Source organism: Bombina bombina, chromosome 1, assembly GCF_027579735.1.
Source record: "Bombina bombina isolate aBomBom1 chromosome 1, aBomBom1.pri, whole genome shotgun sequence".
Classification (NCBI taxonomy): domain Eukaryota; kingdom Metazoa; phylum Chordata; class Amphibia; order Anura; family Bombinatoridae; genus Bombina; species Bombina bombina.
In genome coordinates this window covers 968,901,050-968,922,846 of record NC_069499.1, presented here as the reverse complement: position 1 = coordinate 968,922,846, position 21,797 = coordinate 968,901,050, and positions in this window count along the sequence as shown.

Below are 21,797 nucleotides of genomic sequence, written 5' to 3'. Positions count from 1 at the left end.
TCTAAGAGATTGTTTGTACAACAAAGATTGGCTAGTCAGACTAGATTTAAAAAATGCATACCTCACAGTTCCTATCCACTCAGATTTCAGAAAATTACTCAGATTTTTCTGGAAAGACTCCCTCTGGCAATTTACTTGCCTTCAATTTGGCCTTTCCTCTGCCCCTTGGGTCTGCACAACATTTTTTTAAACCTATAGTTGCCTGGCTTCGTAAAAGAGGAATTTGTCATATTTTATTTAGATGATATTCTTATTATTCATCAATCTCCTTCAATTCTCCAGCATCATCTTTCCATCTCCTTCAATATTTAGGATTTGTCATCAATTTCAAAAAAATCTTTTTTTTTCGCCTTCTCAGTATTTCATTTTCTTGGGTTTCTACAAGATAAAGAAAGAAATTCGGTACTTGCTCAGCAAACAGATTTTCCCTATTTGTCTCCTTGCTCGGGTTATTAGTTATTTCTTCTTATATTCAAGACATCTTCCCAGCTCCTCTTCACTACAGAGCCCTTTAGAGATTGAATATTTTCTCTCTTCAGAAAAGTCTTTCTTATCAAGACAAGATATCTTTATCAGACAAAGCCACAGAAGAACTCAATTAGTGGCTCCTCAATATCAAGGCCTGGAACTGCAAAGCTATATTTGGCAACACTCTAGACCTGATCATAAAATCAAATGCCAGCAAATCTGGTTGGGGAGCAAGATGCAGTCCCTTTATTACACAGGAAAAATGGTCTCAAATTATTAGAGAGTCATCTTCATATCAACTGAGTCATCTTCATATCATAACTACTGGCAGGAGCTTTTGCTTTTTTTTGTGAAACAAGATTATCCTATATTGATCTTACTTTGGATTCACATTTCTGCTGTTCGTTATATCACTCATCTTGGAGGTACCACATCAAAAACCTTATCAGATCTAACCAGTCATTTTCTTCACCACTGCCTATCCCAGAATATCTCTATTCAGGCAGAGGTCTAGGTCTCAACAATGACATGCTGGGGTTCCAGATACCTTACAGATTCTAGTGAATTGGAAGTTAAATCCCTCACTTTTTCAGAAAATCTTCCTCTTGAGGAGAGATCTTTTTGATTCTTGTCTAAATCTCCAAATTTTTCCTTATTACATTTCGGGACCAGATCCAGAGGCTCTTGCCATGGATGCCTTTCTTCAGTAATGGCCGGATTAGGAAGAACATGCCTTTCCTCCCTTATCGATGATCCTTCAGACCCTTCTGTTTGTCAAGAGACAGCAGAATTCTCTTCTGATAATAACCCCCTTTTGACTAACTCAAGTATGGTATCCCCTATTACTAGAAATGTCGATTCTTCCCAAATCCTTCTTCCTTCCCAGAGAGATCTTCTCACAGACCCATTCGCAGATTTCCTCAACCTTGTTCTTCAAGACAAATTACAACTCATTGCATGGATGGTTTCAGGGATTCTTGGTCCAGCAAAGGACTTTTGGAGAAAGCTAAACTACTCCTTCAAGACTCCTGGGCCCCAACAACTTAAACATTTTATTTATCCACCTGGCTTAAATGGTCCAGCTGGTGAAGTCTCAGACACCTGGATCCCATTTCAGCCTTTTAAAGTGAAATCATTAACTATTTATCTTCACTTTTTAAAGCTGGTCTGGCATACAGGTCCATTAATGTAGTAAGATCAGCTATTTATGCAGCCATTAATAATATCCCCATAGAGAAAAACCCTTTAATTTGCAGGTTATTGAAATAGTTTTGTCTCAAAAGACCTCCTTTACCTAAATATTCTTTCTTTTAGGACGTTGACTTGATCATATCTCTTTTCAATAATTGGCAAGATAATGAATTTCTTTCACTTAAACAACTTACTGCTAAGCTTACTACACTTTTATGCATTTTTTCTTGCAAAAGAGTCTGTGACATAAGTGCAATTGATTATAATTTAAAAATGTTTTCTCCTTAAGAAATATTTTTTCTCTATCTCTCTGACCACTAAAGGCTTTGAGGCCTACTTATCAAGCTGTCAACCGCAAATACGCTGGAATTCCGCAGCGTATTTGTGACGAGCTTGATTCCCCTTATTTATTAAAGCCTACAGACCGGCAAAAGTAGAAATTTGTGATGTAACATACGATCCGCAGGTCTCAGTCCGACACAGATTGATGCTTACATCATTACAGATGTTCCAAATGCAAATTCGGCACTATCTGACTACTTTTGCTAGTTATCAAATTTTTACCAGGTACGCTTGCCACTATTCTGGACCAGCATACCTGGTTTTCAATCCGCCACCCTGGAGGCGGCGGATGCCATAGGAATCAATGGGAGTCTGAAAGCAGCAAAAGCTTATGTTCGCTGCTGCCCGATATCCCATTGATTCCTATGGGAGAATAAAAGTTACATTTACACCTAACACCCTAACATGTACCCTGAGTCTAAACATCCCTAATCTGCCGCCCCCTACACCACCGCCACCTACATTATACTTATTAACCCCTAATCTGCTGCCCCTACACCTCCGCCACCTACATTATACTTATTAACCCCTATTCTGCCACCCCGACACCGCCACCACCTAAATAAAAGTTATTAACCCCTAATCTGCCGCTCCCGACACCGCCACAACCTACAGAGAGAGAGAACTATTTATTCAAAGATTCTCTTCAGAAGATTAACTCAGTTTAGGCTGCTCTTGTAGTATCTCCCACATCTAAGATTAGAAAGATAAGTGCAAATAAAAGACAAAAGATTTACCATTGCTAGGGCTCTAATTGCACTGAGTAAACATTTTGAGCTGATGCAATCAGCCAATAGGATTGAACGTCAATCCTATTGGCTGATCCAATCAGCCAATAGGATTAAGCTCGCATTCTATTGGCTGATTGGAACAGCCAATAGAATGCAAGCTCAATCCTATTTGCTGCTTGGATCAGCAAATAGGATTGAAGTTCAATCCTATTGGCTGATTGCATCAGCCAATAGGATTTTTTATACCTTATTTCTGATTGGCTGATAGAATTCTATCAGCCAATTGGAATCTAAGAGAAGCCATTTCTTGGATGACGTCACTTAAAGGTACCTTCATTCAGCTTTAGTCGTTGGATGAAGAGGATGCTCCGCTCCGGATGTCTTGAAGATGGACCTGCTCCGCGCTGGATGGATGAAGATAGAAGATGCCGTCTGGATGAAGACTTCTGACCGTCTGGAGGACCACTTTGTCCGGCTTGGATGAAGACTTCTCCCAGCTTCATTGAGGACTTTGACCCAGCTTGGATGAAGACTTCTCCCGGTAAGTCGATCTTCAGGGGGTTAGTGTTAGGTTTTTTTAAGGGTGTATTGGGTGGGTTTTATTTTTAGGTTAGGGACTTTGGGCCTGCAAAAGAGCTAACTGTCCTTTTAAGGGCAATGCCTATCCAAATGCCCTTTTCAGAGCAATGGGGAGCTTAGGTTTTTTTAGATAGTATTTTATTTGGGGGGTTGGTTGTATGGGTGGTGGGTTTTACTGTTGGGGGGGGTTGTTTGTATTTTTTTTACAGGTAAAAGAGCTGATTACTTTGGGGCAATGCCCCGCAAAAGGCCCTTTTAAGGGCTATTGGTAGTTTAGTTTAGGCTAGGGTTTTTTTTTATTTGGGGGCCTTTTTTTATTTTAATAGGGCTATTAGATTAGGTGTAATTAATGTAAAAATCTGTAATTTGTTTATTATTTTCAGTAATTTAGTGTTTTGTTTTTGTACTTTAGCTAATTTAATTTAGGTAATTGTATTTCATTTAGTTAATTTATTTAATTATAGTGTAGTGTTAGGTGTTAATGTAACTTAGGTTAGGTTTTATTTTACATGTAAATTTGTATTTATTTTAGCTAGGTAGTTATTAAATAGTTAATAACTATTTAATAACTATACTCCCTAGTTAAAATAAATACAAACTTGCCTGTAAAATAAAATAAACCCTAAGCTAGATACAATGTAACTATTAGTTATATTGTAGCTAGCTTAGGGTTTATTTTATAGGTAAGTATTTAGTTTTAAATAGGAATAATTTAGTTAATGATAGTAATGTTTATTTAGATTTATTGTAATTATATTTAAGTTAGGGGGTGTTAGGGTTAGGGTTAGGCTTAGGTTTAGTGGTTAATAACTTTAATATAGTGGCAGTGACGGGGCGGCAGATTAAGGGTTAATAAATGTAGATAGGTTTCTGCGACATTGGGGGCAGCAGATTTGGGGTTAATAAATAGTATGTAGGTGTCGGCGATGTTGGGGGCAGCAGATTAGGGGTTCATAAATATAATGTAGGTTGCAGCGGTGTACGGAGCGGCAGATTAGAGGTTAATATTTGTATTATAGTGTTTGCTATGCGGGAGGGCCTCGGTTTAGGAGTTAATAGGTAGTTTATGGGTGTTAGTGTACTTTTTAGCACTTTAGTTATGAGTTTTATGCTACGGCGTTGTACCATAAAACTCATAACTACTGACTTTTAAATGCGTTAGGACTCTTGACAGGGTAGGGTGTACCGCTCACTTTTTGGCCTCCCAGGATAGTCTCATAATACCGGCGCTATGGAAGTCCCATAGAAAAAAAACTTTACGAAGTTTACGTAAGTCGTTTTGCGGTAAGGCCAAAGAAGTGTGTGGTGACCCTAAACCTTCAAGACTTGTAATACCGGCGGGCGTAAAAAAGCAGCGTTAGGACCTCTTAACGCTGCTTTTTTACCCTATTTACATCTACTTAATTACAAAGGGCTCTAATGCACTTATATATACTGTATGTATGTATATATATGTATACATATGCATTTATGTGTTTATATGTGTATATATGTCTGCAAATTCATATACATACATATACTTCTTTAGAAATGTATATGTATGTATGTCTATGTTAAAGTCCTTTGGCTGCCATTTTATTTTCTTACACCTGAGATCTCATATCTTTGAGCTCTTATAACTTTTTTGGGCAATATTTTTTGTGGATAATTTTTATTAGACAGTGTTATTATGAGTGTACCTTTACTTTGCAATGTATTTTTAAAATGTATTTTTGATGTGTTTTTGTATAACTTCTTATATTCGCAAAACAATTAACCATAGCTTTGAGATTGCAGTAATCATTCTAGCCTAAATTGTGATTGCGTTCAACTTGTAACATAAGCGCAATTTAACCTGTGCGCAAATGATCGTGAAAACCCTCACAAAAACTTTTGCACACCACTTGTTATCTAGCCCAAAGTACTTTGAGAGCTGAAGTATGAAGGATATCTGAAACTTTGAAAACAAATCTCTAAGAATTGTTTGATGAGACAATTCCAGCAGAGTATAATAGTTCCAAAACTCAACAGAAGAATATGACAGATTAATTGAGGCTTGAAAAAAAAGAGTGCTGTAGCAAACAAAGAAAACTACATTAAAATTCTAAGTCTATTACCAAACTAACGCCTAGATTACGAGTTTGGCGTTAGCCTTAAAAAGCAGCGTTGAGAGGTCCCAACGCTGCTTTTTAACGCCCGCTGGTATTACGAGTCAGGCAGGAAAGTGTCTACCGCTCACTTTTCTTCCGTGACTCGAGGCTACCACAAATCCCCTTACGTCAATTGCGTATCCTATCTTTTTAAAGGGATTTGGCTAATGCTGGTATTACGAGTGTTGGAAGAAGTGAGCGGTAGACCCTCTCCTGGCAAGACTTCTACCGCATTTAAAAGTCAGTAGTTAAGCGTTTTATGGGCTAACGCCGGAACATAAAACTCTTAACTAAAGCGCTAAAAAGTACACTAACACCCATAAACTACCTTTTAACCCCTAAACCGAGCCCCCACCCCCCACATCGCAAACACTATAATAAAATTATTTAACCCCTAATCTGCCGACCGGACATCGCCACCATTTTAATAAATGTATTAACCCCTAAACCGCCGCACTCCCGCCTCACAAACACTAGTTAAATTTTATTAACCCCTAATCTGCCTGCCCTAACATCACCGACACCTACTTACATTTATTAACCCCTAATCTGCCACCCCCAACGTTGCCGCTACTATATTAAAGGTATTAACCCCTTAACCTAAGACTAAACCTAACCCTAACCCCCCCTAACTTAAATATAATTTAAATTAAACAAAATAAATTTAACATAATTAAATAAATGAATCCTATTTAAAACTAAATACTTACCGATAAATAAACCCTAAGGCCTAGATTTGGAGTTTGGCGGTAGCCGTGAAAACCAGCGTTAGAGGCTCCTAACGCTGGTTTTAGGCTACCGCCGGTATTTGGAGTCATTCAAAAAAGGGTCTAACGCTCACTTTTCAGCCGCGACTTTTCCATACCGCAGATCCCCTTACGTCAATTGCGTATCCTATCTTTTCAATGGGATCTTTCTAACTCCGGTATTTAGAGTTGTGTCTGAAGTGAGCGTTAGAAATCTAACGACAAAACTCCAGCCGCAGAGTCAGTAGTTAAGAGCTTTCTGGGCTAACGCCGGTTCATAAAGCTCTTAACTACTGTACTCTAAAGTACACTAACACCCATAAACTACCTATGTACCCCTAAACCGAGGCCCCCCCACATCGCCGACACTCGAATACATTTTTTTAACCCCTAATCTGCCGACCGCCATCTACGTTATACTTATGTACCCCTAATCTGCTGCCCCTAACACCGCCGACCCCTATATTATATTTATTAACCCCTAACCTGCCCCCCACAACGTCGCAGCCAGCTACCTACAATAATTAACCCCTAATCTGCCGACCGCAAAGAGCCTCCACCTACATTATAGCTATGTACCCCTAATCTGCTGCCCCTAACACCGCCGACCCCTATATTATATTTATTAACCCCTAATCTGCCCCCCTCAACGTCGCCTCCACCTGCCTACACTTATTAACCCCTAATCTGCCAAGCGGACCGCACCACTACTATAATAAAGTTATTAACCCCTAATCCGCCTCACTAACCCGACACCTAACTTCAATTATTAACCCCTAATCTGCCGACTGGAGCTCACCGCTATTCTAATAAATGTATTAACCCCTAAAGTTAAGTCTAACCCCAACACTAACACCCCCCTAAATTAAATATAATTTTAATCTAACGAAATTAATTAACTCTTCTTAAATAAATTATTCCTATTTAAAGCTAAATACTTACCTGTAAAATAAATCCTAATATAGCTACAATATAAATTATATTTATATTATAGCTATTTTAGGATTAATATTTATTTTACAGGTAACTTTGTATTTATTTTAACCAGGTACAATAGCTATTAAATAGTTAAGAACTATTTAATAGCTAAAATAGTTAAAATAATTACAAATTTACCTGTAAAATAAATCCTAACCTAAGTTACAATTAAACCTAACACTACACTATCAATAAATAAATTAAATACAATTCCTACAAATAAATACAATGAAATAAACTAACTAAAGTACAAAAAATAAAAAAGAACTAAGTTACAAAAAATAAAAAAATATTTACAAACATTAGAAATATATTACAACAATTTTAAACTAATTACACCTACTCTAAGCCCCCTAATAAAATAACAAAGCCCCCCAAAATAAAAAAATGCCCTACCCTATTCTAAATTGCTAAAGTTCAAAGCTCTTTTACCTTACCAGCCCTGAACAGGGCCCTTTGCGGGGCATGCCCCAAGAAGTTCAGCTCTTTTGCCTGTAAAAAAAAACATACAATACCCCCCCCAACATTAAAACCCACCACCCACATACCCCTAATCTAACCCAAACCCCCCTTAAATAAACCTAACACTAAGCCCCTGAAGATCTCCCTACCTTGAGTCGTCTTCACCCAGCCGAGCCAAATTCTTCATCCAAGCGGAGCAAGAACAGGTCCTCCATCCGGTAGAAGTCTTCATCCAAGCGGGGCAGAAGAGGTCTTCCATCCGATTGAAGTCTTCATCCAAGCGGAATCTTCTATCGTCATCCATCCGGAGCGGAGCGGCAGCATCCTGAAGACCTCCGACGCGGAACATCCATCCTGGCCGACGACTGAACGATGAATGACGGTTCCTTTAAATGACGTCATCCAAGATTGCATCCCTCGAATTCCGATTGGCTGATAGGATTCTATCAGCCAATCGGAATTAAGGTAGGAATATTCTGATTGGCTGATGGAGTCAGCCAATCAGAATCAAGTTTAATCCGATTGGCTGATCCAATCAGCCAATCAGATTGAGCTCGCATTCTATTGGCTGATCGGAACAGCCAATAGAATGCGAGCTCAATCTGATTGGCTGATTGGATCAGCCAATCGGATTGAACTTGATTCTGATTGGCTGATTCCATCAGCCAATCAGAATATTCCTACCTTAATTCCGATTGGCTGATAGGATTCTATCAGCCAATCGGAATTCGAGGGACGCCATCTTGGATGACGTCATTTAAAGGAACCGTCATTCGTCGTTCAGTCGTCGGCCAGGATGGATGTTCCGCGTCGGAGGTCTTCAGGATGCTGCCGCTCCTCTCCGGATGGATGACGATAGAAGATTCCGCTTGGATGAAGACTTCAATCGGATGGAAGACCTCTTCTGCCCCGCTTGGATGAAGACTTCTACCGGATGGAGGACCTCTTCTTGCTCCACTTGGATGAAGAATTTGGCTCGGCTGGGTGAAGACGACTCAAGGTAGGGAGATCATCAGGGGCTTAGTGTTAGGTTTATTTAAGGGGGGTTTGGGTTAGATTAGGGGTATGTGGGTGGTGGGTTGTAATGTTGGGTGGGGTATTGTATGTTTTTTTTTTACAGGCAAAAGAGCTGAACTTCTTGGGGCATGCTCCGCAAAGGGCCCTGTTCAGGGCTGGTAAGGTAAAAGAGCTTTGAACTTTAGTAATTTAAAATAGGGTAGGGCATTTTTTTATTTTGGGGGGCTTTGTTATTTTATTAGGGGGCTTAGAGTAGGTATAATTAGTTTAAAATTGTTGTAATATATTTCTAATGTTTGTAAATATTTTTTTATTTTTTGTAACTTAGTTCTTTTTTATTTTTTGTACTTTAGTTAGTTTATGTCATTGTATTTATTTGTAGGAATTGTATTTAATTTATTTATTGATAGTGTAGTGTTAGGTTTAATTGTAGATAATTATAGGTATTTTATTTAATTTATTTATTGATAGTGTAGTGTTAGGTTTAATTGTAACTTAGGTTAGGATTTATTTTACAGGTAAATTTGTAATTATTTTAACTATTTTAGCTATTAAATAGTTATTAACTATTTAATAGCTATTGTACCTGGTTAAATTAAATACAAAGTTACCTGTAAAATAAATATTAATCCTAAAATAGCTATAATATCATTATAATTTATATTGTAGCTATATTAGGATTTATTTTACAGGTAAGTATTTAACTTTAAATAGGAATAATTTATTTAATAAGAGTTAATTAATTTAGTTAGATTAAAATTATATTTGATTTAGGGGGGTGTTAGGGTTAGACTTAGCTTTAGGGGTTAATACATTTATTAGAATAGCGGTGAGCTCCAGTTGGCAGATTAGGGGTTAATAATTGAAGTTAGGTGTCGGCGATGTTAGGGAGGGCAGATTAGGGGTTAATACTATTTATTATAGGGTTAGTGAGGCGGATTAGGGGTTAATAACTTTATTATAATAGCGGGGCGGTCCGGTCGGAAGATTAGGGGTTAATAAGTGTAGGCAGGTGGAGGCGACGTTGTGGGGGGCAGATTAGGGGTTAATAAATATAATATAGGGGTTGGCGGTGTTAGGGGCAGCAGATTAGGGGTACATAGGGATAATGTAAGTAGTGGCGGTTTACGGAGCGGCAGATTAGGGGTTAAAAATAATATGCAGGGGTCAGCGATAGCGGGGTGCGGCAGAATAGGGGTTAATAAGTGTAAGGTTAGGGGTGTTTAGACTCGGGGTACATGTTAGGGTGTTAGGTGCAGACGTAGGAAGTGTTTCCCCATAGCAAACAATGGGACTGCGTTAGGAGCTGAACGCGGCTTTTTTGCAGGTGTTAGGTTTTTTTTCAGCTCAAACAGCCCCATTGTTTCCTATGGGGGAATCGTGCTGAGCACGTTTTTGAGGCTGGCCGCGTCCGTAAGCAACTCTGGTATCGAGAGTTGAAGTTGCGTTAAATATGCTCTACGCTCCTTTTTTGGAGCCTAACGCAGCCATTCTGTGGACTCTCAATACTCTTAATATTTTAAAGGTGCGGCCAGAAAAAAGCCAGCGTTAGATACGCGGGTCGTTACCGACAAAACTCTAAATCTAGCCATAAGATAGCTACAATATAACTAATAGTTACATTGTAGCTAGCTTAGGATTTATATTTATTTCACAGGCAACTTGTATTTATTTAACTAGGTAGAATAGTTATTAAATAGTTATTAACTATTTAAAAACTACCTATCTAAAATAAGTACAAAATTACCTGTAAAATAAATCCTAACCTAAGTTACAATTACACCTAACACTACACTATCATTAAACTAATTACCTAAACTACCTACAATTAATTACAACTAAATTCAATAAACTAAATTACGGAAAAAACCCCCCCACTAAATTACAGAAAATAAAAATTACAAGAAGTTTAAACTAATTACACCTAATCTAAGCCCCCTAATAAAATAAAAAAAGCCCCCACAAATAATAAAATGCCCTACCCTATAGTAAATTACAAATAGCCCTTAAAAGGTCCTTTTGCTGGGCATTGCCCCAAAGTAATCAGCTCTTTTACCTGTAAAAAAAAATTACAATACCCCCCCAACATTGCAACCCACCACCCACACACCCCTACTCTAAAACCCACCCAATCCCCCCTTAAAGAAACCTAACACTACCCCATTGAAGATCACCCTACCTTGAGTCACCTTCAACCAGCCGGGCACAAGTGGTCATCTGATCCAGGAAGAAGTCTTCATCCGATGGGGCAGAAGAGGACATCCAGACCGGCAGTAGGGATGGGTGAATGTTTCTAAAAATTCGAAATTTAAAAAAAATTTCATACATTCGTTCATTCGAATAGAATTTCGAATGTTTACATAACTGTCAGGGTTACTGTCTCTTTAAGGAGGATTTGCATAGGAGTTTTTCTATTGGCTGCTTCATCTTTAAGTCCCACTATTTCCTGTGGCTCCTTGCTTAGTATTTTGTAGTAACTCTACCTTTACCTGAGCCTTTATAGAAGTTCCTGAACTCGAATGAACTTTTAGATGACAAATACCTACCTACTTTCACGTTCCACTTAATTGGAATCTTGCCAAGCATCCTAACATCACCTTTTGCGATTGTCTAAATCGCCTCATCTAAATCAAGTTTGCAGTCAACCTGTTTATCCACTGAGCAAAGCTCTCTCAGCAAAAACTACCTCACCTTTATTTTCTCTGAGCATCAGCGTCTTTGAACGGACTCGCAGCCGCAGCTGCTAACAGGAGCCTCCCCACTAGATCGGGAGTTCACGTCAATCAAGGAGCCACCTCCCACCAGACCGGGGATCAGCGTGGACGCCACGGAACACTCTCTCCTTGTTTCTAACAATAGCGGCACATAAGGAGCATCTGGTAATTCGCTTACAGCTGACCGGAGGGAACTTTTCCTTCATAGCCGCAAGTACTTTTGTTTGTTACACACATTACCCTTGTAACACTACACAGCAGCTCATCTCCTAGCAACCTAAGCACGCAACTCCAATCTAGCAATCCTACTCTGCCTCACTAAATACTTAACTAAGAGGTCCTGAGAAAGACCTTAGAGTATATGATGCATGCTAATGGAAGACTCTGAATTAACTTAAACCAACATTAAGCAGGACAACTGCAATCTCTGTTGTACTTTAAACTAGCAGAACAGTATCAACTTTCAGACTCAAATTGATACTGTGAGTCTGAATTTAAGATCCACCTTCAACAATTATTCAGTGTTTCTATTTAAGAAAACATTGAAGTAATCCTCATTTGGGGTAATATTTCCAGATTATGCTTATTCACTATTTATTTGGATTTCACTTATCAATAGTGTAATCTTATTCATCTAGTGATACAAATCTAACTTTTCTCTGCAATTGTTTTCCTCCTTATGAATCCTAACGGACGCCTTAGTTAACCTTACATAATACTAAGCCAGCACTATGGAACCAGCAGACCTTCCACAAATAGTATATAATTTATCCCAGAAGGTGGATCAATTAGCCCAGGCAGTACACGATTTACAAGTGGAAAACCAGTCTCTAAGAGGTATTACAGATTCCATTTCTCCACAACCCTCACAGGTATTACAAACCTCTGAACCATCGGTATCATTACCAGAGACTTTCTCTGGTAACAGAAAAAACTATAGGCAGTTTAAGAACTCCTGCCACCTTCTATACAATCTAAGACCCCGAAGCTATCCTTCAGAGAGGATTAAGGTACTCAGTACCATATCTTTCCTAAGAGGAGAGCCCCGCACATGGGCAGATAATTTATGTGAGCATAACGATCCGGCACTAGCAAGCCTATCAGATTTCTTCACCGCCATGGATGAACTATTACACGACACAGATAATCAGATGTCTGCAGAAGCCTCTATGAGAAGCCTCAAACAAGGCAAAAGACCTGTTGAGGACTATATAACAGATTTCAAATTATATGCTGTAGATTCTCAATGGAGCCAAATTGCCTTACGCAATCAGTTTCGACTAGGTCTTTCGGAAGCTCTGAAAGATGAGCTTGACAGAATTGAGCTCCCAAAATCTCTAGAAGCCATTATGAAAACTGCTCAACAATTGGACAGGAGATTACTCGAAAGAAAGGCAGAGAGATACTCCACAGATGTGTGCCCAAAGGGCTTTAACATTCCTGCCACCCAGACATCTCTTCAACCAAGAATCCCACCAACACCTATGGATATAGGTGCAGTAAGAGGACCTTTGACTTCGGACCTTTGTGCGAATCCTTCACACGCTGTGCAAGACTGTCCCATACTGCAAAAACTAAAGAAAGTAAGTTCTCACAAATTAGTTCCTCAAAGTTGCAGAATGAATACTTACGCTATGTTGTCCCTTTCCTTGCAGTGGGAGCTAGATCAAGTGACGACTGAGGGTACAATCGACTCTGGAGCTTATGGTTGTTTTATCGACCAACATGTTGTACAAGCTAATAAAATACCTACTATTCTAAAGCATACCCCTGTCTCTATTCGTATGATTGATGGTTCCACACCCAAAACAGGTCCTATAACCCACCAAACAGTTCCAATTGCTGTATCCATTAATGGTCACACTGAATTCATTTCTTTTGAGGTTTTAAGTTCTCCACATTTCCCTGTGGTTTTGGGTATTAAGTGGTTACAGCAGCATAACCCACAGATTTCATGGTCCCCATTCTCTATACAGTTCAATTCAGATTACTGTTCACAGACTTGTATGCCTACCCATATTGTACTTCAGACTGAGTCTGATGCTCCTCAGATTCCAACACACTATTCTGATTTTGCTGACGTATTCAGTAAAACCAAGGCTGAGAATTTACCTCCTCATCGTCCATATGACTGCCCGATTGAATTACAACCAGGTTCTACCATCCCATACGGTCATCTCTATCCTATGAGCCAACCCGAGTTAACTCATTTAAAACAGTATTTGGAGGAGAACCTCAGAAAAGGTTTCATCAGGACTTTAACCTCACCTGCCGGTGCAGGTATGTTCTTCGTCCGAAACAAGGATTCATCACTTAGACCCATAATAGATTACCGCGAGCTCAACAAACGTACAATTAAGAACCGCTATCCTCTCCCACTGATTCCAGAGTTGATTGAACGCCTATCTGAAGCTAAGATCTATACAAAACTCGACCTGAGGGGAGCTTACAATCTAGTTAGGATAAAAGAGGGCCAGGAATGGTTAACTGCCTTTAGAACCCGGTACGGTCTATATGAGTACCTTGTCATGCCCTTCGGACTGTGCAATGCACCCGCCACCTTTCAGCACTTTAATTAATCATGTGTTCAGGGATTTACTCGACGTCTGCTTAGTCATCTATTTGGACGATATATTAATTTATTCAAAAGACCAGACTGAACACATCAGACACGTCCGAAGGGTGCTTTCAAGGCTTAGAGAACATAAACTCTATGCCAAACTCGAGAAGTGCTTGTTTCATACTGACCATGTCTCTCTTCTTGGATACAAGATATCTCCTACTGGTATTACTATGCAAACACAGAAGGTCGATGCAGTAAAGAATTGGATGGTTCCTAAATCCAGAAAGGATCTACAAAGATTCTTAGAATTTGCAAATTACTATAGAAAATTTATAAAAGACTTTTCCAAATTAGCCAAACCTCTTACTACCCTGACCAGTACTAAAGCACCATTTATTTGGAACGAACAAGCCAACCTTGCATTCACCTTACTTAAGACGAAGTTTACTACCGCTCCTATCTTGAACTTCCCAAATCCATCCGTTCAATATATACTGGAGGTTGATTCATCTGATTTTGCTCTTGGAGCAGTTCTATCCCAACAAAAATCCCTCAAAGATCCTATTCATCCCATATCCTATTACTCTTCAATGATGACTTCCTCTGAAAGAAACTATTCGATTGGAGACAAAGAACTCCTTGCTATAAAATGATCTTTGGAAAACTGGAGACATCTTCTCGAGGGCACTACTTACCCTATCCTTATATTAACAGATCATAGGAACCTAGTACACCTTCAGACCAGTAAAACTTTATCCGCAAGACAGGTTCGTTGGAGTTTATTTTTCTCTCGATTTAATTTCAACATAGTTTACAGACCAGCTTCACGAAATGGCAAGGCCGATGCTCTCTCCAGATTACCCGAAAAGTTTACCTCATTGGAGTCACAGACTGCCATTATACCTTCAGAGAGGTTCATCGGACTTACTACTAATATGATATCAGAGCTAAAAAGACATACCACAATAGAGAACCCACCTTCTACATACAATTTGGTGATGAGGAATTCTTTATTATATCATGATCAAAAAATTTATGTTCCAGAACCTATGAGAACTTCAATTATTCAGACCCATCATGATACTCCATTATCTGGCCACCCCGGAATATGACGTACTACGGAACTAATATCAAGATCTTTCTGGTGGCCTAAACAAAAGGAAACTGTTCAAAATTATATTCAAACTTGTCAGATTTGCACTGTTTCCAAGCCAGAAAGAAGACCACCTTATGGACTAATGATTCCTATACCAGCACCAATTAGACCATGGCAACACATCTCTATGGATTATATTGTCGAACTACCAACATCCAACAATCAAACCACTATCTTAGTAGTAGTTGACTTATTTACCAAGATGGGACATTTCTTACCATTTCACAAACTGCCCACCTCTTCTGAGACAGCTCTGCTCTTTTTGGATAACATAGTTAAACTTCATGGTTTTCCTTCCATCATAACCACTGACAGAGGGACTCAGTTTACCTCACGTTTTTGGACCAAACTTTGTGAACTTACTCAAATTCAACACCATTTCACCACTTCCTTCCACCCACAAACAAATGGACAATCCGAGAGATTAAACCAATGGCTCGAGCAATATTTGCGCTGCTATTGCTCATATCACCAAAAAGACTAAGTAAAATTCCTTTCAATGGCTGAATTTACCTACAACAATGCAGTGAATTCTTCTACGAAATTCTCTCCTTTTTTTGCAAACTATGCTTTTCATCCCGATTTTTTGTTTGCCTCACCAGATGGTTTGAATTCACCAAAGATAGAAGATCTCCATGATTCTCTGCAGCAGAATTTCCTAGTTATACATCAGAACATACAAAATGCCCAACAGGATCAAAAGCATTACTACAACCTTCAAAGAAAACCTCCTCCACCTTATTCCTTAGGTGATCTTGTATGGCTATCTACCAAAAACCTGAAACTACAAATTCCTAGCAAGAAATTGGCTGGCTTATACATAGGACCATTTCCTATCATCCGTATCGTTAATGAGAATGCTGTTACTCTCAAATTGCATGACAATATGAAGATCCATCCTACATTCCACGTCTCACTCTTGAAACCCTATACCCCGACTAGACAATCTCAGACACTTTTACCTCCTCATTCACCCTCGTTGGATCAAGATGTTTACGAAGATCATTCTCTTCTCGATTCCAGGTACCATAAAGGAGAATTGCAATATTTGGTGCACTGGAAGAATTACTCCTCTGATGAGGACTCCTGGGAGCCCGCCTCAAATCTTGATGCACCTAGGTTGGTTTCTCTGTTCCACAGAAGGCACCCTGACCGACCAAGACCTACAACTGTGGCGCAGTTGCCTTGAGGGGGGGGGGGTATGTCAGGGTTACTGTCTCTTTAAGGAGGATTTGCATAGGAGTTTTTCTATTGGCTGCTTCATCTATAAGTCCCACCATTTCCTGTGGCTCCTTGCTTAGTATTTTGTAGTAACTCTACCTTTACCTGAGCCTTTATAGAAGTTCCTGAACTCGAATTAACTTTTGGATTACAAATACATACCTACTTTCACATTCCACTTAATTGGAATCTTGCCAAGCATCCTAACATCACCTTTTGCAATTGTCTAAATCGCCTCATCTAAATCAAGTTTGCAGTCAACCTGTTTATTCACTGAGCAAGCTCTCTCAGCAAAAACTACCTTACCTTTATTTTCTCTGCGCATCAGCGTCTTTGAACGGACTCGCAGCCGCAGCTGCTAACAGGAGCCTCCCCACTAGATCGGGAGTTCACGTCAATCAAGGAGCCACCTCCCACCAGACCGGGGATTAGCATGGACGCCATGGAACACTCTCTCCTTGTTTAACAATAGCGGCACATAAGGAGCATCTGGTAATTCGCTTACAGCTGACCGGAGGGAACTTTTCCTTCATAGCCGCAAGTACTTTTGTTTGTTACACACGTTGCCCTTGTAACGCTACACAGCAGCTCATCTCCTAGCAACCTAAGCACGCAACTCCAATCTAGCAATCCTACTCTGCCTCACTAAATACTTAACTAAGAGGTCCTGAGAAAGACCTTAGAGTATATGATGCATGCTAATGGAAGACACTGAATTAACTTAAACCAACATTAAGCAGGACAACTGCAATCTCTGTTGTACTTTAAACTAGCAGAACTGTATCAACTTTCAGACTCAAATTGATACTGTGAGTCTGAATTTAACAATTATTCAGTGTTTCTATTTAAGAAAACATTGAAGTAATCCTCATTTGGGGTAATATTTCCAGATTATGCTTATTCACAATTTATTTGGATTTCACTTATCAATAGTGTAATCTTATTCATCTAGTGATACAAATCTAACTTTTCTCTGCAATTGTGTTCCTCCTTCTGAATCCTAACGGACGCCTTAGTTAACCTTACAATAACATTTTAACATTCTTTTTTTGAATTTTCGTTTTCGAATTTTTCAATAAAATTCGAAAATATTTGTTCGAATAATGGAATGTTTAGCTATGTATTCATTCAATTTTGAAATGCAATATTCGAATTTGAATGTGACATTCAAATTTGAAATAGTATTTCTAGTCTACAACTGTGTTTAATAAATGTAATATTTGAATTTGAATGCTACATTCGAATTCGAATGCTACATTCGAATTCGAATGTCACATTCGAATTTGAAATAGTATTTCTATCCTAATACTGTGTTTTAAATGTGATATTCATTTTGAATGTGATATTCGATTCGAATGTGACATTCAAATTCAAAATAGTAGTCTAATACTGTGTTTTATAAATGTAATATTCGAATGTCACATCCGATTCGAATGTGATATTCGATTTGAATGTGACATTCGAAATAGTGTTTCTAGTCTACAATTGTGTTTTATAAATGTAATATTCTAATTCGAATGTGATATTCGAAAGTAACATTCGAATTCGAATGTGACATTCGAAAAGTGTAAATAACATTCAAAAATCAAATTTTAAGAATATTCGTTCTTAATAACATTCTATTATGTAAATCGAATTTCTACAATAACATTCGTTCTAACATTCGAATTCGGATATAAACACATTCGCCCATACCTAACCGGCAGAAGTCTTCATCCTATCTGGGCAGAAGAGGACATCCGGACCGGCAGAAGGCTTCATCCAAGCGTCATCTTCTATCTTCTTCCATGAGACGAGGAGCGACTCCATCTTGAAGACATTCGCCAGTGAGACAGACTAACAACGAATGACGGTTCCTTTATATGACGTCATCCAAGATGGCATCCCTCGAATTCCAATTGACTGATAGGATTCTATCCGCCAATCGGAATTAAGGTAGGAAAAATTCGATAGGTTGATTTAATCAGCCAATTGGATTGAAGTTCAATCCGATTGGCTGATTGGATCAGCCAATAGAATGTGAGGTCAATTCTATTGGCAGATCCAATCAGCCAATCGGATTGAACTTCAATCCGATTGGCTGATTAAATCAACCAATCAGATTTTTCCTACCTTAATTCCTTATAGAATCCTATCAGCCAATCGGAATTCAAGGGACGGATAGGATTCTATAAGGAATTAAGGTAGGAAAAATCTGATTGGTTGATTTAATCAGCCAATCGGATTGAAGTTCAATCCGATTGGCTGATTGTATCAGCCAATAGAATGTGAGGTCAATTCTATTGGCTGATCCAATCAGCCAATCGGATTGAAGTTCAATCCGATTGGCTGATTAAATCAACCAATCAGATTTTTCCTACCTTAATTCCTTATAGAATCCTATCAGCCAATCGGAATTCAAGGGACGCCATCTTGGATGATGTAATTTAAAGGAACCGTCATTGGTCGTTAGTCCGTCGTGCTGGAAGGATGCTCCGTGCCGGATGTCTTCAAGATGGAGTCGCTCCTCGTCGGATGGAAGAAGATAGAAGATGCCGCTTGGATGAAGCCTTTTGCCGGTCCGGATGTCCTCTTCTGCCCAGATAGGATGAAGACTTCTGCTGGTCTGGATGTCCTCTTCTGCCCCATCGGATGAAGACTTCTGCCCGGATCGGATGACCACTTGTGCCCAGCTGGGTGAAGACAGCTCAAGGTAGGGTGATCTTCAAGGGGGTAGTGTTAGGTTTTATTAAGGGGTGATTGGGTGGGTTTTAGAGTAGGGGTGTGTGGGTGGTGGGTTGTAATGTTGGGGGGTTGTACTTTTTTTTACAGGTAAAAGAGCTGATTACTTTGGGGCAATGCCCCGCAAAAGGCCCTTTTTAAGGGCTATTTGTAATTTAGTATAGGGTAGGGAAATTTAATTATTTTGGGGGGCTTTTTTATTTTATTAGGGGGATTAGATTAGGTGTAATTAGTTTAAAATTCTTGTAATTCTTTTTTTATTTTCTGTAATTTAGTGTTTGTTTTTTTTTGTAATTTAGTTTATTGAATTTAGTTGTAATTAATTGTAGGTAGTTTAGGTAATTAGTTTAATGATAGTGTAGTGTTAGGTGTAATTGTAACTTAGGTTAGGGTTTATTTTACAGGTAATTTTGTACTTATTTTAGCTAGGTAGTTAAAATAACTATTTAATAACTATTGTACCTAGTTAAAATAAATACAAAGTTGCCTGTAAAATAAAAATAACCTTTAGCCAGCTTACCGCTACCATAAGCAACGCTGGTATTGAGGTGAGATGTGGAGCTAAATTTTGCTCTATGCTCACCGTTTTGCGGCTAACGCCAGATTAAAAAAAACTTGTAATACCAGCTTTGGCTTAAGGGAGCAGTGGGAAAAAAAGGAGCGTTAGCCCCGCAAGCCTTACCGACAAAAACTTGGTCCCAGAACAAAATCAGCAAGGAACTCAATGTCTCAGAATGATTGGTAAAACTAAGCAGAACACTAGTGAAGGTACAGGGGATTCTTCCCAAGACAGAAATGATTATTTATTCTTCTGATGGATCTGCAAGTCAATATAAAAAAACAAGAAGAATTAAACCAATCTGTTTAACCAGGAGAAGGACTTTAGTTTAAAAGTCAACATCCCATGGCAAAAATTAATGTGGTGGGGTTAGAGGAACAACTAAGTGGGAAACAAGAAAAGCCAGTTTGCAGAGGACAACAAAGGGTCAATTCCTTACCCATGAATTATGTTCATCTTTTGCAACAAGAAGATTAAGGGGTTACATACATCTATGTCAAAAGCAAGGCAGTAACTGAAGGATAGGTTTTATAAGTGTGAGAGAATTACAGGTACAAGAAAATGTCACCGTTTTGAGGCAGTATCAGAGAATACTATCAGATGCTTCTTTCCTTCTGCATTTAAAAAGTTTGAAGAATATGCAGTGATGACATTTGTTTCCCTGATCCTACAAAATAATGATTGTTTTGCTTGTTTCTATGATGACCAGTGGTGGTTAGGATTGATTGTGGACCTCAGATAGGAAAGCTGTTTTTATAAAACCTGGATTAAGAAAATCATTCAATATATATTTTGTGGACAAAGCATGGGTTACCATGAACAATGTTCTCAGAAAACTGGCAGCTGCCGAGTTGAATACTGCTACCACAAGCTCCCACAACATTTCCAAGAGACTGAGTGAGGACATCTCACAGTTTCTAATCAGACATGTAGTTTGAAATTGTGGTGTGTCAATGATAAACATAATTAGTGTAAAAAACAGGTAATTTATGCTTAAATTCCATTTTGTTATTTCTTAAAACACATGAATAAAGTAGGCTTTTCTCCAGATTTCAACTATCTCTAGCTCTGTAACCAGGGAAATCTCAAACTCAAAACAGCAGAATGATACTATAGAGGAATTATATTTGGAAAATGTACAGGTCCCTATCTGGTCCTACACCAGAGATAATCAACCTGAAAGTGAGGGTAATGTTAAAAAATTGCACTTTCTCACCACAAATAAAAAAAAAATAATATAACAGAAACCTCAAACCTGAAATGTTCTGCATGCTCACTATACTTACCTAGGTACCCACTAAAAATAATTTTAGTACTGAGACTTGAACCGTTCAAATTATAAATTGACCCTAAAAGTGGAGAGATTTTCATCATTACATTTGGGGGCCGATTTATTATGATGCGGGTGGAAATCGCTAAATTTAACATTCCACAAGCATTTCTAGTGAAATCCTTGTGCAATGCTGCCCCCTGCAGATCAATCATCCTGATCATATCTGATCTGGATGATTGCTGTCCGCCACCTCAGAGGTGATGGATAAATTAAGGAGATGCGGTCTTAAGCATGTTGCAGGGTCAAGGGATGTGTACCCGGTCCGGTATGAAAGTGCAGTCCCCTTTCGTGTTTTGTATATGTCTAGGGTGATTACATAAGCCTGTGCACCCTTCCCTTGTTCCCAGTTTGTTTGGATTTGAGAGCTTGCATTGTGTGGCATAAACATATATACATACATAACATAATTTATGTAAGAACTTGCCTGATAAATTCATTTCTTTCATATTGGCAAGAGTCCATGAGCTAGTGATTTATGGGATATACAATCCTACCAGGAGGGGCAAAGTTTCCCAAACCTCAAAATGCCTATAAATACACCCCTCACCACACCCACAATTCAGTTTAACGAATAGCCAAGTAGTGGGGTGATAAAGAAAGGAGTAAAAAGCATCAACAAAGGAATCTGGAAATAATTGTGCTTTATACAAAAAAAATAGTGATGTTGCGAATAGTTCGCCGGCAATAGTTCCCAGCGAACATAGCTTGTTCGCGTTCAGCGCGGCGGACAAACATATGCGATGTTTGATCCGCCCCATATTCATCATCATTGAGTAATACTTTGACCCTGTACCTCACAGTCAGAAGACACATTCCAGCCAATCAGCAGCAGACCCTCCCTCCCAGACCCTCCTACCTCCTGGACAGCATCCATTTTAGATTAATTT